General features: G+C 50.4%; 1 protein-coding gene and 1 long non-coding RNA gene across 3 annotated transcripts in view; one reads left to right on the forward strand and one right to left on the reverse strand.

The window, feature by feature from the left end:
• LOC137300217 (growth factor receptor-bound protein 10-like) overlaps nt 1–15,620 on the reverse strand; it is a 123,726-nt gene that overhangs the window by 93,209 nt on the left and 14,897 nt on the right. The gene's annotated exons all lie outside the window — the stretch shown is intronic.
• LOC137300219 (uncharacterized) lies at nt 11,377–15,068 on the forward strand. The gene is made up of 2 exons (XR_010958044.1): nt 11,377–11,646; nt 14,693–15,068. It is a non-coding gene; the product is annotated as an uncharacterized lncRNA (long non-coding RNA).

The following is a 15,620-nucleotide window of genomic DNA, read 5'->3' on the forward strand; positions in this document are numbered from 1 at the left end:
GACGGGCCGTGTGGGGGTGGACGGGCCGTGTCCGGGTGAAAATGACAACAGGCGCATAAGCAGCTGGTTGGAGATGCGTTTCGCGATTTTTAATTTTTAACCCCCCCCGCCCCCGACTCTCTTCCGCCCATCGTGGGGGGGTTAATATCGACCCCATTGTTTCTGCAGATCGGTTTTGAATTTTATCCCCCTTGAGTACAGGCCGTGTCCTCTGGTTCTACTGTCCTGGGCCTCCTCGCTCTTTGTATTCTGCGCCTCTACATACAAAACCATTTACCTTTTTATGCCCTTACCATGAATATTCACAAATCTTTGAAGGTGGCAGGACAAGTTGATAAGGTGGTTAAGAAAGCGTATGGGACACTTGGCTTTGTAAATAGGGGCATTGAATACAAAAACAAGGAAGTTATGCTAAGCCTTTACAAATACCTGGTTAGGCCTCAGATGAGTATTGTATACAATTCTGGGCACCGCACTTTAGGAAGGATGTGAAGGCCTTGGAGAGGATACAGAGGAGGTTTATCAGGATGATATCAGAGATGAGGGAATTCATTCATGTGGGGAGATTGGAGAAGCTGGGATTGTTCTTCTTAGAGCAGATAAGGGGAGACCTAATGGAGGTATTCAAAATTATGAGGGGGTTTTGATGGAGCGAGTCGGGAGAAACTGCTTCGTCTGGCAAGTGGGTCAGTAACTAGAGTCATAGATTTTAAATAATTGGCAAAAGAACTAGAGGGGAAATGAGGAGAAATTTTTTCACACACAGGGTTGTTAAGATCTGGAACGCACTGCCTGAAAGCGTGGTGGAATCAGATTCTATAGAAACTGTCAAAAGGCAATTGGACATGTACTTGAAGAGGAATCATTTGTAGGCTCATGGGGGAAAAGCTGGGGTGTGGGACTAAATTGGACAGCTCTTTCAAAGAGCCGGCACAGGCAAGATGGGCCGAGTGGCCTCCGTCTGTGCTGCTTCATTCTATGATTCCTATAAGCATGTCACTGAGCAGTGTATCTGCGCACCAAGATCCCTCTGCTCCTCTACGCCATTTAAAAGCAGACACTTAAGGTGTTCGTAGATTTCTTATTCTTACTTACAAAGTGCATGACTTGACACCTTTGTACACCTACCGTCCCCGTTAGAGCCCCTCATGTCCTCCTACATTCTTTCATGATCTTTGTCACAATTTATCATCTCCCCAATTTGTCAGCAGCAAATTTCAATCACGTTCCCAGAATTCTTGAGTCCATATGATTTATGTATCGAGCAAATATGAGTGACGTCCACATAGAATCATAGAGTCATAGAGTCATAGAGTTATACAGCACGGATAGAGGCCCTTCGGCCCATCGTGTCCGCGCCGGCCATCAGCCCTGTCTACTCTAATCCCATATTCCAGCATTTGGTCCGTAGCCTTGTATGCTATGGCATTTCAAGTGCTCATCCAAATGCTTCTTGAATGTTGTGAGGGTTCCTGCCTCCACAACCCTTTCAGGCAGTGAGTTCCAGACTCCAACCACCCTCTGGGTGAAAAAGTTCTTTCTCAAATCCCCTCTAAACCTCCCGCCTTTTACCTTGAATCTATGTCCCCTTGTTATAGAACCCTCAACGAAGGGAAAAAGCTCCTTAGTATCCATCCTATCTGTGCCCCTCATAATTTTGTACACCTCAATCATGTCCCCCCTCAGCCTCCTCTGCTCCAAGGAAAACAAACCCAATCTTCCCAGTCTCTCTTCATAGCTGAAGCGCTCCAGCCCTGGTAACATCCTGGTGAATCTCCTCTGCACCCTCTCCAAAGCAATCACATCCTTCCTGTAGTGTGGCGACCAGAACTGCACACAGTACTCCAGCTGTGGCCTAACCAGTGTTTTATACAGCTCCATCATAACCTCCTTGCTCACCAAATCTTTCAATTCCTTTTAGCTTAATCCTTTGCTCTCTGCCCTTCAACCATCTTTGTTCCCAGGTGACTATTTCCACCTTAATTCCATGTCCCATTATCTTTTCCATAAGTCTGTTAAATTGTTGTTTTCATACTTTCCCGTTCTTCCCTTGGAGAACAGTGGGAGGATTCACAGGCTGATTAACGGTCTGACAGGCCGTGACATGAAAGCTCGTTCCATGGCCGAAACCATCTTTATAGCGTCCGATGGGGGGGGTTAGTCCTATCCGAGGGGACGGTTTTATGGGCTCCCACACCCCATACGATGAGGGGGGGCCACCCACACCCACCGGATACGAGAATCCTGCTGGATGTCAATCCAGAATTTAGAGCCGGAGCTCCGGTCTCCGCCCGCCGGGGCCGTCTGGAGCTCCGGCCTCCGCCCGCCGGGGCCGTCTGGAGCTCCGACCTCCGCCCGCCGGGGCCGTCTGGAGCTCCGACCTCTGCCCGTCTGGAGCTCCGACCTCCGCCCGCCGGGGCCGTCTGGAGCTCCGACCTCCGCCCGCCGGGGCCGTCTGGAGCTCCGACCTCTGCCCGTCTGGAGCTCCGACCTCCGCCCGCCGGGGCCGTCTGGAGCTCCGGCCTCCGCCCGCCGGGGCCATCTGGAGCTCCGACCTCTGCCCGTCTGGAGCTCCGACCTCCGCCCGCCGGGGCCGTCTGGAGCTCCGGCCTCCGCCCGTCTGGAGCTCCGGCCTCCGCCCGCCGGGGCCGTCTGGAGCTCCGGCCTCCGCCCACCGGGGCCGTCTGGAGTGAGGGTTCGGCCCCTGCACCCACTGACTCAGAGATGGGTTCTGGGCTCCCCATTACAGGGAGATTATTAGAGCTGTGGAGAAGGGACAGTGAAGATTGACCGGAATGAGATCAGGAATGGGAAGTAATCAAAGCCCAGGCTCAAACCCACTTTCTTTTCCAGGGGTAACAATTCCAAATGCCCGCACGCTCATTTACACAATTCCCCACTCCAACCCCATCCCGCCTCCATACTCGTTCCTGTACCACTGTTAGTGGCAGAGTGTTCAGATATTGCACCTCCGCATTCAGAACACTCCCCCCAACTCTACACCTCTGTCTCTCTACACCTCTCTCTCTCTCTCCACCTCCCTCCCTCTCTCTCTCTCTCCACCTCCCTCCCTCTCTCTCTCTCTCCACCTCCCTCCCTCCCTCTCTCTCTCCACCTCCTCAGCACGGCTCTTCCCCCAACTCCTGCTCCGTATCCATTCCCTCATCCCCACCCCCGGAGATGTTTCACTACATTAAAGGTGCCATATTAAGACAAATGTAAGCGTGTGAATTTTGCATGTTAGTGCTTTGATAAGAATTGTTCTGTCGGGCACACTACAGACACAGGAAGGTGTCATCAATGGTCCTGGATAAACAGATACTTCGGCAGCACAAATACTGTGACTTGCTCTTTAGGGATCCCAGTTTTCTGTCTGTTGACAAACATGCCCTCAGGCTCAACAAGGTCTCATGCAAATACTCATTATTGCTCCAGCCGGTTGGTGACGTTGTCGGGCAGCCCATAATTACCTGATTACATAACACTAATTTTCCGTAGTCTATAAGACTGTCCATCAGCATTAAATTTTCACAGAATAACTAAGAGTAACTGGGACTCACAGCCCTCTGTGACTGCACCCGGGCTGCTGACTGTCTCACACACTGTCCTCAAACACGGGCAGAAACTTTAACCCCCTCATGACTGCAGTCAGCGGCCTCGCTGCCGATCAGTCTTTTGTTTGTTAGAATGTGTTTTCCTTGTTTGGTGCATTCTCTTTAACCAGATGATGCCAGAACAGAGAGGATATCCTTATCAGGAAAGTAGCCATGATGTGGAGATGCTGGTGATGGACTCGGGTGTACAAATGTAAGGAATCTTACAACACCAGGTTATAGTCCAACAGTTTTATTTGAAAATCACAAGCTTTTGGAGGCTTTCTCCTTCGTCAGGTGAGTGTCGAGATTCATTGAAAAGTACCGCATATAAAGTCATGGAACAATGCCTGGTGATTACAGATAATCTTTCCAACTGCCCGTTATCAAGGCAATCAAAGGAATTGAATAGTGTTCAGACAGAGAGACATTAGATACAAGACTACTGAATATACAAATGGCCAGAACCAAAGACAGAGAGAGAGAGAGAGAGAGAAACATCCAAAAGGAAGAGAAAGAGAGAGAATGACCAGTTGTATTAAAAACAGATAACTTTATCTGTTATCTGTTATCTGTTTTTAATACAACTGGTCATTCTCTCTCTTTCTCTTCCTTTTGGATGTTTCTCTCTCTCTCTCTCTGTGTCTTTGGTTCTGGCAGTTTGTATATTCAGTAGTCATGCATCTAATGTCTCTCTGTCTGAACACTATTCAATTCCTTTGATTGCCTTGATAACGGGCAGTTGGAAAGATTATCTGTAATCACCAGGCATTGTTCTCTGTCTATATATGCGGTAAATTTCAAGGAATCCCACACACACATGACGAAGGAGAAAGCCTCCGAAAGCTTGTGATTTTCAAATAAAACTGTTGGACTATAACCTGGTGTTGTAAGATTCCTTACACTTATCAGGAAAGGCTGAACAGGCTGGGACACTTCTCTAGAAAAGAGAAGGTTGAGGGCTGACCTGATAGAGGTCTTTAAAATATTGATAGGGTTTGATAGGGTAGACGTAGAGAAAATGTTTCCACTTGTGGGGGGTCCAGAACTAGAGGCTATCGATATAAAATAATCGCAAATAAATCCAATAGGGAATTCAGGAAAAACTTCTTTACCCAGAGAGTGGTGAGAATGTGGAACTCGCTCCCATAAGGAGTAGTTGAGGAATTTAAGGGGAAGCTAGATAAACACATGAGGGAGAAAGAAATAGAAGGATATGCTGATAGGGTGAGATGGAGTAGGGAGGGAGGAGGCTCGTGTGGAGCATAAACACCGGCATAGATCCGAAGGGCCGAAGGGCCTGTTTCTGTGCTGTAGTTTTGATGTAACTCGATGTAACCCTATTTTACATTATTTACTTCTGCCAATTCCTTCCCTTCCTCTCCCGCAGAGATTGACCCTGACTGGGATGCAGGTTCCGGAGGTTCTGGTAGCCATCCAATGCTACTCTGTACGTGTGAGTTTGGGCAGTGAATGCTGGCAGACTATCCGACCATGGGGAGCATCACGGCCGAGCCCAAGATGCTGTCCTCAGCCGATTCCCACACACGCACTTTCCGACAGAGGTTACAGGATGGTGATGAGGAGCACAAACTCCGAGTGGGAATTGTGGTATCCCAAACTATTGCTGTGATTGAGATTAACTCACAGCGCTGACTGCCTGGAGATTAAAGGGGAGGGCCTTTCAGGGCCTTCATTGTCCTGTACCATAGAGGATGATGCACTTACACACTGAGATATCTGGGAGTTAGATCCCAGTTAGTAACATTCCTGTCATCAGTTGATAGAAAGTCCTTTTGGGAAGTGATCTTATCAAGAAGGTGACTGTCCTGAAGTGGAGCAAATATCTTCCAGCATTCGAAGATTAGGGACAAAATCCCAGTGAAGTTTTGATGAAATATTTTAGGCAGCACAAGTACATAATTAGACACGGTTAAATTCAAGACTGAAACAACCGTCACTATTACCACAGTTCCCACTGCTCAGGGACAAGCCCCACTAACAAACCCTGACACTCTTGGTATCTTTGTTGATATGGCGGTGCGTTCAGTAGATAAAGAGGTTGGGGAATTCTTCCAGTCGGACAATCCTTGAATGGTGGTTGAGTGGGCATAGGCACTGCTCACTGTGGGGCTGAGCCACACAGACCAGGAGGTGCCGCGTTCCATCTGTGGGCTGTGCTGGCCAGGGCGGAAGTTGGGGAGCCATCATGGGCCTTGGTGCCTCTGGGTTATGGGGGATAAAAGAAGCCAGGGCCCCTGTTTTATATTGCCAGAGCTCAGTGGGTAGCACTTTTGCCTCTGAGTCAGAAGGTCATGGGTTCCAGTCCCACTCCAGAGACTTGGGTACATAATCCAGGCTGACACTCCCTGTGCAGTACTGAGGGAGTGCTGCACTGTCAGAGGTGCCGTCTTTCGGATGAGATGCTAAACCAAGGCCCCGCCTGCCCTCTTAGGTGGATGTAAAAGATCCCACGGCCACTATTCAAAGAAGAGCAGGGGAGTTCTCCTCAGGGTCCTGGCCAATATTTATCCCTCAACTAACATCACTAAAACAGATTATCTGGTCATTTATCTCATCGCTGTGTAAAAAAATTCTCCTCATCTCCCCCCTGGTTCTTTTGCCAATTATATTATTTTCAAGCTTTTTAACAAAAAGAGCAACAACATGTCATTTTCCAAATCAATCCCGATTTCCAAGGGAAACAGGGATGTGAATCAGAATGCGAATGGAGATGACAGGACTGAGACAGAGCTGATAAATAGTTCTCTTCACCACTGAGTGGCAGCAAACTGCAGGCTCCTGTACAAACACTGAACTTCAACCAACAGCAGCCTCCCGAGCTGGAGACAATCCCACTCCTGGCACATTGTTTTAATTTGCTTTATTTTGTTCCCCCTCTATTTTGGTCACATACCCAGACCTGAGCCCAAGGGGCAGGCTGCGGTGCCGTTCCCCGGGGAAGTCCTGTTACTGTCACTCCTGACCCGCTCCCTGGGAGAGGCGCTGTGCGGGAGAGCTTCACGGGGCAACTTGTCTCTGGATTCCGGAGGTCCCTCGTTTCCTTGGTACCTTCTCCCATCGGCACAGCCAGCACAGCAAACCCACAGGGCAGTAAATTCCCGACGTAGGTGAGCAACAGCCCTGTGCTCACTGCATCAGAGCAAGAAGCGGTCTCTCTACAGGGGGATCTTTCCACTACTTCTCTCCTCTCCTCATCTGAACCCACTTAATCTTGCCGGGTACAGTTCCACTGGCACCAGCTGTCTGCTGGGTACAGTCCCACACCGGGCGGTGCTCTCCCGCTCCGTGGGGCTCAGTCCCACACCGGGCGGTGCTCTCCCGCTCCGTGGGGCTCAGTCCCACACCGGGCGGTGCTCTCCCGCTCCGTGGGGCTCAGTCCCACACCGGGCGGTGCTCTCCCGCTCCGTGGGGCTCAGTCCCACACCGGGCGGTGCTCTCCCGCTCCGTGGGGCTCAGTCCCACACCGGGCGGTGCTCTCCCGCTCCGTGGGGCTCAGTCCCATACCGGGCGGGGCTCTCCCGCTCCGTGGGGCTCAGTCCCACACCGGGCGGTGCTCTCCCACTCCGTGAGGCTCAGTCCCACACCGGGCGGTGCTCTCCCGCTCCGTGGGGCTCAGTCCCACACCAGGCGGTGTGCAAAAGCAGCCTGTGACTCAGTGCGATTTTGCTTTTAATAATAATCAGATAATATTAAAAGAAAACAGGTAAGGTTTTTTTAAAGCCTGCATATATTGAGAGCTGGACGGAAGTATTCATATTCCACATCTGTAAAGCCTTGTGCCCAATCAGTATCTGGAGCTTAAATCTCAACACAAGTTGCTAAGATCACAGTTCCCTCAGACAGCACTGAGATCTGCAGGAAATACGGAGTTACACACTGACCTTTCACCTCGGGGGCATGAGTTGCAGTCCAGGCTGGACAGTGGGGTTCAGAGAGTGACCTCTCTCTCTCACTGCAGACTGACAGGTCGCTGAGGTGCCTTCCAATGCTGCAATCTTCAGATCCAGGCCCCAGGGGTGCACTCTGCTCAAGCCCCTAAATGCAAGTCGTTCGATCAGTCGAAATCACCACCCTAGAGGAGGGGAGGGCCATCCTGCACTTTTAAAACTCGTTAGTCAAAGGTCACGGTGAATTGGCAGCTCTCTCGCCGCCTCTGACTCGACTGGTTCCCTCATTTCTCGCTTGTGAGCGACGTCCTCCCCCTTAACCCAGGCATCGAACTGATGGATCGGCAGCAAACTGCCCACAGGCTGAAACTGATTTACATCACAAGCCTCAGGCTGTGAAACTGCTGGCAACGCAGCCCCCAGCCCCCAGCCCCACTCCTGCCCCCCGCCCCCAGCCCCCAGCCCCACTCCTGCCCCCCGCCCCCAGTCCCAATCCAGCCCCCAGCCCCCAGCCCCACTCCAGCCCCCAGCCCTCAGCCCCCAGCCCCACTCCAGCCCCCAGCCCCCAGTCCCAATCCAGCCCCCAGCCCCACTCCTGCCCCCCGCCCCCAGCCCCCAGCCCCACTCCTGCCCCCCGCCCCCAGCCCTCAGCCCCACTCCTGCCCCCCGCCCCCAGCCCCCTGCCCCCAGTCCCAATCCAGCCCCCAGCCCCCAGCCCCACTCCTGCCCCCCGCCCCCAGCCCCAGCCCCACTCCAGCCCCCAGCCCTCAGCCCCCAGCCCCACTCCAGCCCCCAGCCCCCAGTCCCAATCCAGCCCCCAGCCCCCAGTCCCAATCCAGCCCCCAGCCCCACTCCAGCCCCCAGCCCCCAGCCCCACTCCAGCCCCCAGCCCCCAGCCCCCAGTCCCAATCCAGCCCCCAGCCCCACTCCTGCCCCCCGCCCCCAGCCCCCAGCCCCACTCCAGCCCCCAGCCCCCAGTCCCAATCCAGCCCCCAGCCCTCAGCCCCACTCCTGCCCCCAGTCCCCAGCCCCACTCCAGCCCCCAGTCCCAATCCAGCCCCTAGTCCCAATCCAGCCCCTAGCCCCAATCCAGCCCCCAGTCCCACTCCAGCCCCCAGTCCCAATCCAGCCCCCAGCCCCACATCATCCTTGGGATATTCAGGAAATTCAGCTCTTCAAAGCGGACCCCGCTTTTAACCCGCAGTCGTGGGCCGGCCCCAATCAGCCAGCCATCCCATCCACCAGCCCACTCCCACCGACAAAGGACTTCACTGAATTTTTAACCAAGATGTGAAGAGGGAAGTTTCTCTCCTGTTTTTGCCGAGGCTCCGAGGGTGCGATTCCTTGCCCGAGTCAGACCTCTGCAGAAACACCGAGACTTTCCCGGGCAGGTCAGGACCGCGAGTGACTGATTCTCCATTTGTTAATTTAAAGGGATTCATTTAAAGGGATTAAGATAAATCCGACACAGAAGCCCCGGGAATTCCCGAGCGCTGCTCAATCGGAGAATCGGCTCTGGTCAAACTCACCTGACGAAGGAGGTAAGCTCCGAAAGCTTGTGATTTTCAAATAAAACTGTTGGACTATAACCTGGTGCTGTAAGATTCCTTACAGTGGTCAAACTGGACACAGGACTGTCCGGACCCACATCAGCCTGACCCCGGGGAACCACCAGACCCACTCCTCCCAACACTCACCCCACTGACCAGCACAGGGAGTTTCATTACTAATCCAGACCGACACTCACACTGCAGTACTGAGGGAGTGCTGCACTGTCGGAGGGTCAGTACTGAGGGAGTGCTGCGCTGTCGGAGGGTCAGTACTGAAGGAGCGCTGCACTGTCAGAGGGTCAGTACTGAGGGAGCGCTGCACTGTGGGAGGGTCACTACTGAGGGAGTACTGCACTGTCGGAGGGTCAGTACTGAGGGAGCGCTGCACTGTCGGAGGGTCACTACTGAGGGAGTGCTGCACTGTCGGAGGGTCAGTACTGAGGGAGTGCTGCACTGTCGGAGGGTCACTACTGAGGGAGTGCTGCACTGTCGGAGGGTCTGTACTGAGGGAGTGCTGCACTGTCGGAGGGTCAGTACTGAGGGAGCGCTGCACTGTGGGAGGGTCAGTACTGAGGGAGCGCTGCACTGTCGGAGGGTCTGTACTGAGGGTGCACCGCACTGTCGGAGGGTCAGTACTGAGGCTTCGTCTGCCCTTTCATGTGGACGTAAAAGATCCCATGGCACTGTTTAGAAGAAGAGCAGGGGAGTTCTCCCTGATGTCCTGGGGCCAATATTTATCCCTCAACCATCATCACTAAAACATATTATCTGGTCATTATCGCATTGCTGTTTGTGGGATCTTGCTGTGCGCAAATTGGCTGCCGCGTTTCCTACATTACAACACTTCAAAAGTACTTCATTGGCTGTAAAGCGCTTTGGGACATCCTGAGGTTGTGAAAGGTGCTGTAGAAATACAAGTCTTTCTTTCTTTTCAGTGTAGTGAGAAAAAAGCCCAAATGTTTTAAGCATTTTATTCCCTGTGTAGATGAATTGTTCCCTGGTATGCCCTGGCCCATTATACACCCTGGCCCATTATACACCCTGGCCCATTATACACCCCCATTACACACCCCCATTATACACCACCATTATAAACCTCCCATTATACAGCCCCATTACCCACCCTGGCCCATTACCCACCCTGGCCCATTACCCACCCTGGCCCATTACACACCCTGGCCCATCGACAAGGTGAAAAAAAGATTTACAAGGAAGATACCAGAACTGAGAGATATTAACTATCAGGAAAGGCTGAACAGGCTGGGGCTCTTTTTTCCAGAGAGAGAAGGCTGAGAGGTGACTTAATAGAGATCTTTAAAATTAGGACGGGGTTTGATAGGGTAGATGTAGAGAAGATGTTTGCACTTGTGGGTGTCCAAAACTAGGGGCCATAAATATAAGGGTAGTCACCAATAAATCCAATAGAATTCAGGAGAAGCTTCTTTACTCAGAGAGTGGAACTCGCTCCCACAAGGAGTAGTTGAGGTGAATAGTGTAGATGGATTTAATGGGAAGCTGGATAAACACATGAGGGAGAAAGGAATAGAAGGATATGCTGATAGAGTGAGATGAAGTAGGGAGGGAGGAGGCTCGTGTGGAGCATAAACACTGGCATAGACCAGTTGGGCCGAATGGCCTGTTTCTGTGCTGTACATTCAATGTAATTCTATGAAAGCAAAGAGTCAATTTAAAGAGAAGATAAATTTTTAATTAAAAAAATCCACAAGGAGTTTCATTATAAAAGAGAAATCACACAGCGTCAGTCAGACTTCACTGAGTGGAACTGCCCCCCCTGCCCCACAGCCCCTCTCCCCACTGTGACCCTGGAGGCGACTGATCCTGCAGAGGTTCTCCAAGAGTTAACCTCATCTCCCTCCAGCGAGAGTCCGACTTGGTTCCCTTGGTTGCCAGATTGTACAGTGAGCTCAGTGCGGGCCAGTGTCACATGATTGCAGTTAACACAAGCTCCCAGTGCCCAGGCGGAGAGCTGCACTCTCCCTCCCCTCTCCCTCCCCTCTCCCTCCCCTTCCCTCCCACCCAGGTCTCTCAACCTGATAAACCCTCCGCTAAACCACAAAACAAACAATCTCTTACAGTTGCATCTCCAATATTCCACTCACAGCTAAATATTCGCGGAAGCTCCTTCCCGGCTGGGAATGTTTGGCACAAACACCACAATCCCTGATAAAAAACGGAGCAGAGACTGCAGGCACACATTGCCTCGACCTGTTAGAAAGGAAATGTCACAGATTCTGATCCTTTACACAAAGTCTGGTGACACAGCCATCAACTGGAGGGACTGAGCAGCAGTGACATCAGTTCACAATCTGCCTGCTCTTCATTTCTGTAACTTGAAAAATGAAGTTCATTTGAGTGGTGATGTGTGTTTTTTTAAATTCATTCTCGGGACGTGGGCGTCGCTGGCAAGGCCAGCATTTATTGCCCATCCCTAGTCGCCCTGAGAAGGTGGTGGTGAGCCGCCTTCTTAAAGCAGTTTGATACAATATGAGAGTCTTACGAGGCCACTTCAGAGGGCAGTTAAGAGTCAACCACGTTGGTCTGGGACTGGAGTCACGTGTAGGCCCAGACCAGGTAAGGACGGCAGGTTTCCTTCCCTAAAAGGACATTAGTGAACCAGCTGTTTATTTTTTAGGACAATCTGACAGCTTCACGGTAACTTTTACTGATAACCAACTTTTTATTTCCAGAGAGTTAGGGTACGAGAGGGAGGGGTTTCACTGGGAGAGTTAGGGTACGAGAGACATGGGTTTCACTGGGAGAGTTAGGGTACGAGAGGGAGGGGTTTCACTGGGAGAGTTAGGGTACTAGAGGGAGGGGTTTCACTGGGAGAGTTAGGGTACTAGAGGGAGGGGTTTCACTGGGAGAGTTAGGGTACTAGAGGGAGGGGTTTCACTGGGAGAGTTAGGGTACTAGAGGGAGGGGTTTCACTGGGAGAGTTAGGGTACTAGAGGGAGGGGTTTCACTGGGAGAGTTAGGGTACTAGAGGGAGGGGTTTCACTGGGAGAGTTAGGAGAGGGGAGGGATGGGCTTCACTGGGAGAGTTAGGGTACTAGAGGGAGGGGTTTCACTGGGAGAGTTAGGGTACTAGAGGGAGGGGTTTCACTGGGAGAGTTAGGGTACTAGAGGGAGGGGTTTCACTGGGAGAGTTAGGGTACTGGAGGGAGGGGTTTCACTGGGAGAGTTAGGGTACTAGAGGGAGGGGTTTCACTGGGAGAGTTAGGGTACTGGAGGGAGGGGTTTCACTGGGAGAGTTAGGGTACTGGAGGGAGGGGTTTCACTGGGAGAGTTAGGGTATGAGAGGGAGGGGTTTCACTGGGAGAGTTAGGGTACTAGAGGGAGGGGTTTCACTGGGAGAGTTAGGGTACTAGAGTCAATGCAGCACCTTCCTAGAATTTCACATAGTGAACAATGTTTTGAAGTGCAGTGAAGGTCCCATAAAGAACCATCTGGCTTGACCTATATCAGCAAACCCCACAACAGCCATGAGCTGAGTGCTGCTTTAGTCGGTTTGTGGTGAGATTGGTTGAGGCGGGGGTATTGGTCAGGACACCAGGAGAACACGCTGCTCTTTTTCCAGCAGGACAGGTAGACAGGGCCTTGGTTTAGTGTCTGGGTGGTTACAGTGTGAGAAGGGGAAGGAAGGAAGGACAAATGAGAATGGAAAGGAAATAAAAAGGAAGGCTAAATATCTAAATATGATTTTAAGATGTTGCAGATTTATTTTCTGCTAACCCCTGTTATTCCGTCGAACAGCACTTTAAACATCAATGCTCCTTTACAGTCTGTTAAGGGGAGACACTTTGAGAGACTGCTGTCTAATCACATGCCGGCAGTAGCAGGAAGCATTGTGCAGACTGAAATCTGTCAGATGTTTGTCTTTGTTACATCTTCCTAATTGGTATCCTAGCAACTGGCATTCTGATTTAATTTACACTGAGATAGGGAGCACAGGGTGTGAGGATTCACATTCCCAATCTATAAACTCTAGGATCTGGGGAACAGCTGGGTCACGGGCACATGCTGAGTTTTGCCACATTGACATCCCATCTTTGCTGGATCAGCCACTGAGGTGGGCTCGAACCAAATGCCACTGGGGTAAGTTTATAGAAATAGAAATACATCGAATCTCCCCTCACTGGCATTGATTTCGGTTTATAGAATCTCACAGCACAGAAGGAGGCCATTCAGCCCATTGTGCCTGTGCCGGCTCTTTGAAAGGCCAATCCAATTAGTCCCACTCCCCTGCTCTGCAAAATTTTCCTTTTCAAATATTTATCCAATTTCCTTTTGAAAGTTATTATTGAATCTGCTTCCACTGCCCTTTCAGGCAGCGCATTCCAGGTCAGAACAACTCGCTGCGTAAAAACAATTCTCCTCATCCCCACTACTTTATATCTGTGTCCTCTGGTTACCGACCCTCCTGCCAGTGGAAACAGTTTCTCCTTATTTACTCTATTAAAACCCTTCATAATTTTGAATATCTTTAAAAGGAGAACAATCCCAGCTTCTCCAGTCTCTCCACGTAACTGAAGTCCCTCATCCCTGGCACCGTTCCAGTAAATCTCCTCTGCACCCTCTCTAAGGCCTTGTCATCCTTCCTAAAGTGTGGTGCCCAGAATTGGACACAATACTCCAGTTGGGGCCTAACCAGTGTTTTATAAAGGATTAGCATAACTTCCTTGCTTTTGTACTCTATGCCTCTGTTTATAAAGCCTAGAACAGCCTTCTCAACTTATCCTGCCACCTTCAAAGAAATGTGTACATACACTCCCAGGTCTCTCTGTTCCTGCGCCCCTTTTAAAATTGTACCATTTAGTTTATATTGCCTCTCCTCATTCTTCCTACCAAAATGCATCACTTCACACTTCTCTGCATTAAATTGCATCTGCCATGTGTCTGCCCATTTCATCCAACTGTCTATGTCCTTCTGAAGTCTGTTGCTATCCTCCTGATTGCTACATTTCCGAGTTTCATGTCATCTGCAAACTTTGAAATTATGCCCTGCACACCCAAGATCATCAATACATATCAATATAAATCTAAAAGAGCAGGTGGTCCTTATTGTTTCTGTGTTGGGATGGTTGTGCTTTGATTTCAGTCGCTTTTTAAATCGATAGTTAATTCTAGAGGGGACCAATAGCAACTGGGTGAAACCTGGTTGTGTGATACAGATTGTCACAGGTGAAATTAGTCCATTTCAAACGGCTGTTTTCAGCTCCCTTAATAACCCAGTACGTCAGTGAGATGTACAGACCGAAGGTCACAGGTCAAAAGTGTCCAACCGTCCGGTCCCAAGAGGGTCAACAGCCCAAGAGATGTTCAAGGCAACTTGCAGGTCCTTCCATGAGCTGCGAGATGTTATGAAGCCACCAGACATTGACTCTCACCGTAACTATCATGCAAATGCAGCTCTGTCCTCATCAGCTGAGTGAAAGCCAAGATAGAAATGAGGCCTATCATTCAGTTCAAAGACAATGATATATTCACTGAAGATAAGGCTCAGCCTTGCACTCAGTCAGACTGAAATTGTGTCTCTAGTAGGAGGGATGTATTGTCTGTACCTTATCTGTAAAATGGATAGGTTAATAAAGATGCCTTTTTCTTTTTTTCTTTTCAGTGCTACAAGGCATGTGAGAGGTGAGATGATCAGTGCTGGTGCTTTGAGATCCTGTTATTATGATGGCTTGTTTCCAAATTCACATTTATTGATCCAGGTGCTTGGCCTTACAAACAGATGTGAGCAAGAGGAACTAAGCTTCTGTCTCGACATTTGGTGCTGATCACTGACCCAGAACCTTCTTATACTCAGCCACAAAGGGTTAATCCAGACAGTACTCACCACCCCCTAAGGTTTGTCTGCAGTGCCATGACAGAGTCTCATGGCCAATATTGTCCTGCCTTTGAGTGGATTGAGTTAAATTTAACACGCATTCTGACCCGCTTTTAATTCTGAGTTCAATCTGAAAATGATTAAACAACTTTGTTAAAATCAATCCCCAGCTCTCTGAGTCACGTGTTAGAGCCTCTTCCCTGTTAGTCAACGTTTGCCGAGCTCCAGAATCAGCCTCTCGAACAGTGGACGTCGAGTCACTGTGGAAATGTCAGCACTTAATCAACTTTCGTTTCCACAGTAATGTGATCACCCAGGAAAGATCTAAGAGACCACATTCAGCAGCAATGTGCCGCACACGTGTTGTTAAAGGGACTTTTGTGTCTCTCAAGGTTCCCCTTTGAATGAAGGAGAAACCTGGAGAATATCAGAGCCAATGTGGGGCAGAAATTACAACTGCAAAAATGTCCCTTTCTGTCACGTGATGCTGTATGACCGATTGTAGCTTCTTATCACATGATGTGTCAAGCTCACAGAGGTTTCCACACACAAGGGTGAGAGGTCAGGAGGCGGGCGGTGTAACTACACATTAAAGGAACAGCAGGTGTGGGGAATGAATCACTAACTGTGAGCAATAAAACTGGTGCGGAGTCAAACTATGGCCAATTGAATAGCTGTACTGTGTGCCCATAGTGAGAGGGACGGCACTAACTTA

The sequence above is a fragment of the Heptranchias perlo genome, chromosome 30, assembly GCF_035084215.1.
Source record: "Heptranchias perlo isolate sHepPer1 chromosome 30, sHepPer1.hap1, whole genome shotgun sequence".
NCBI classification, from domain to species: Eukaryota; Metazoa; Chordata; class Chondrichthyes; order Hexanchiformes; family Hexanchidae; genus Heptranchias; species Heptranchias perlo.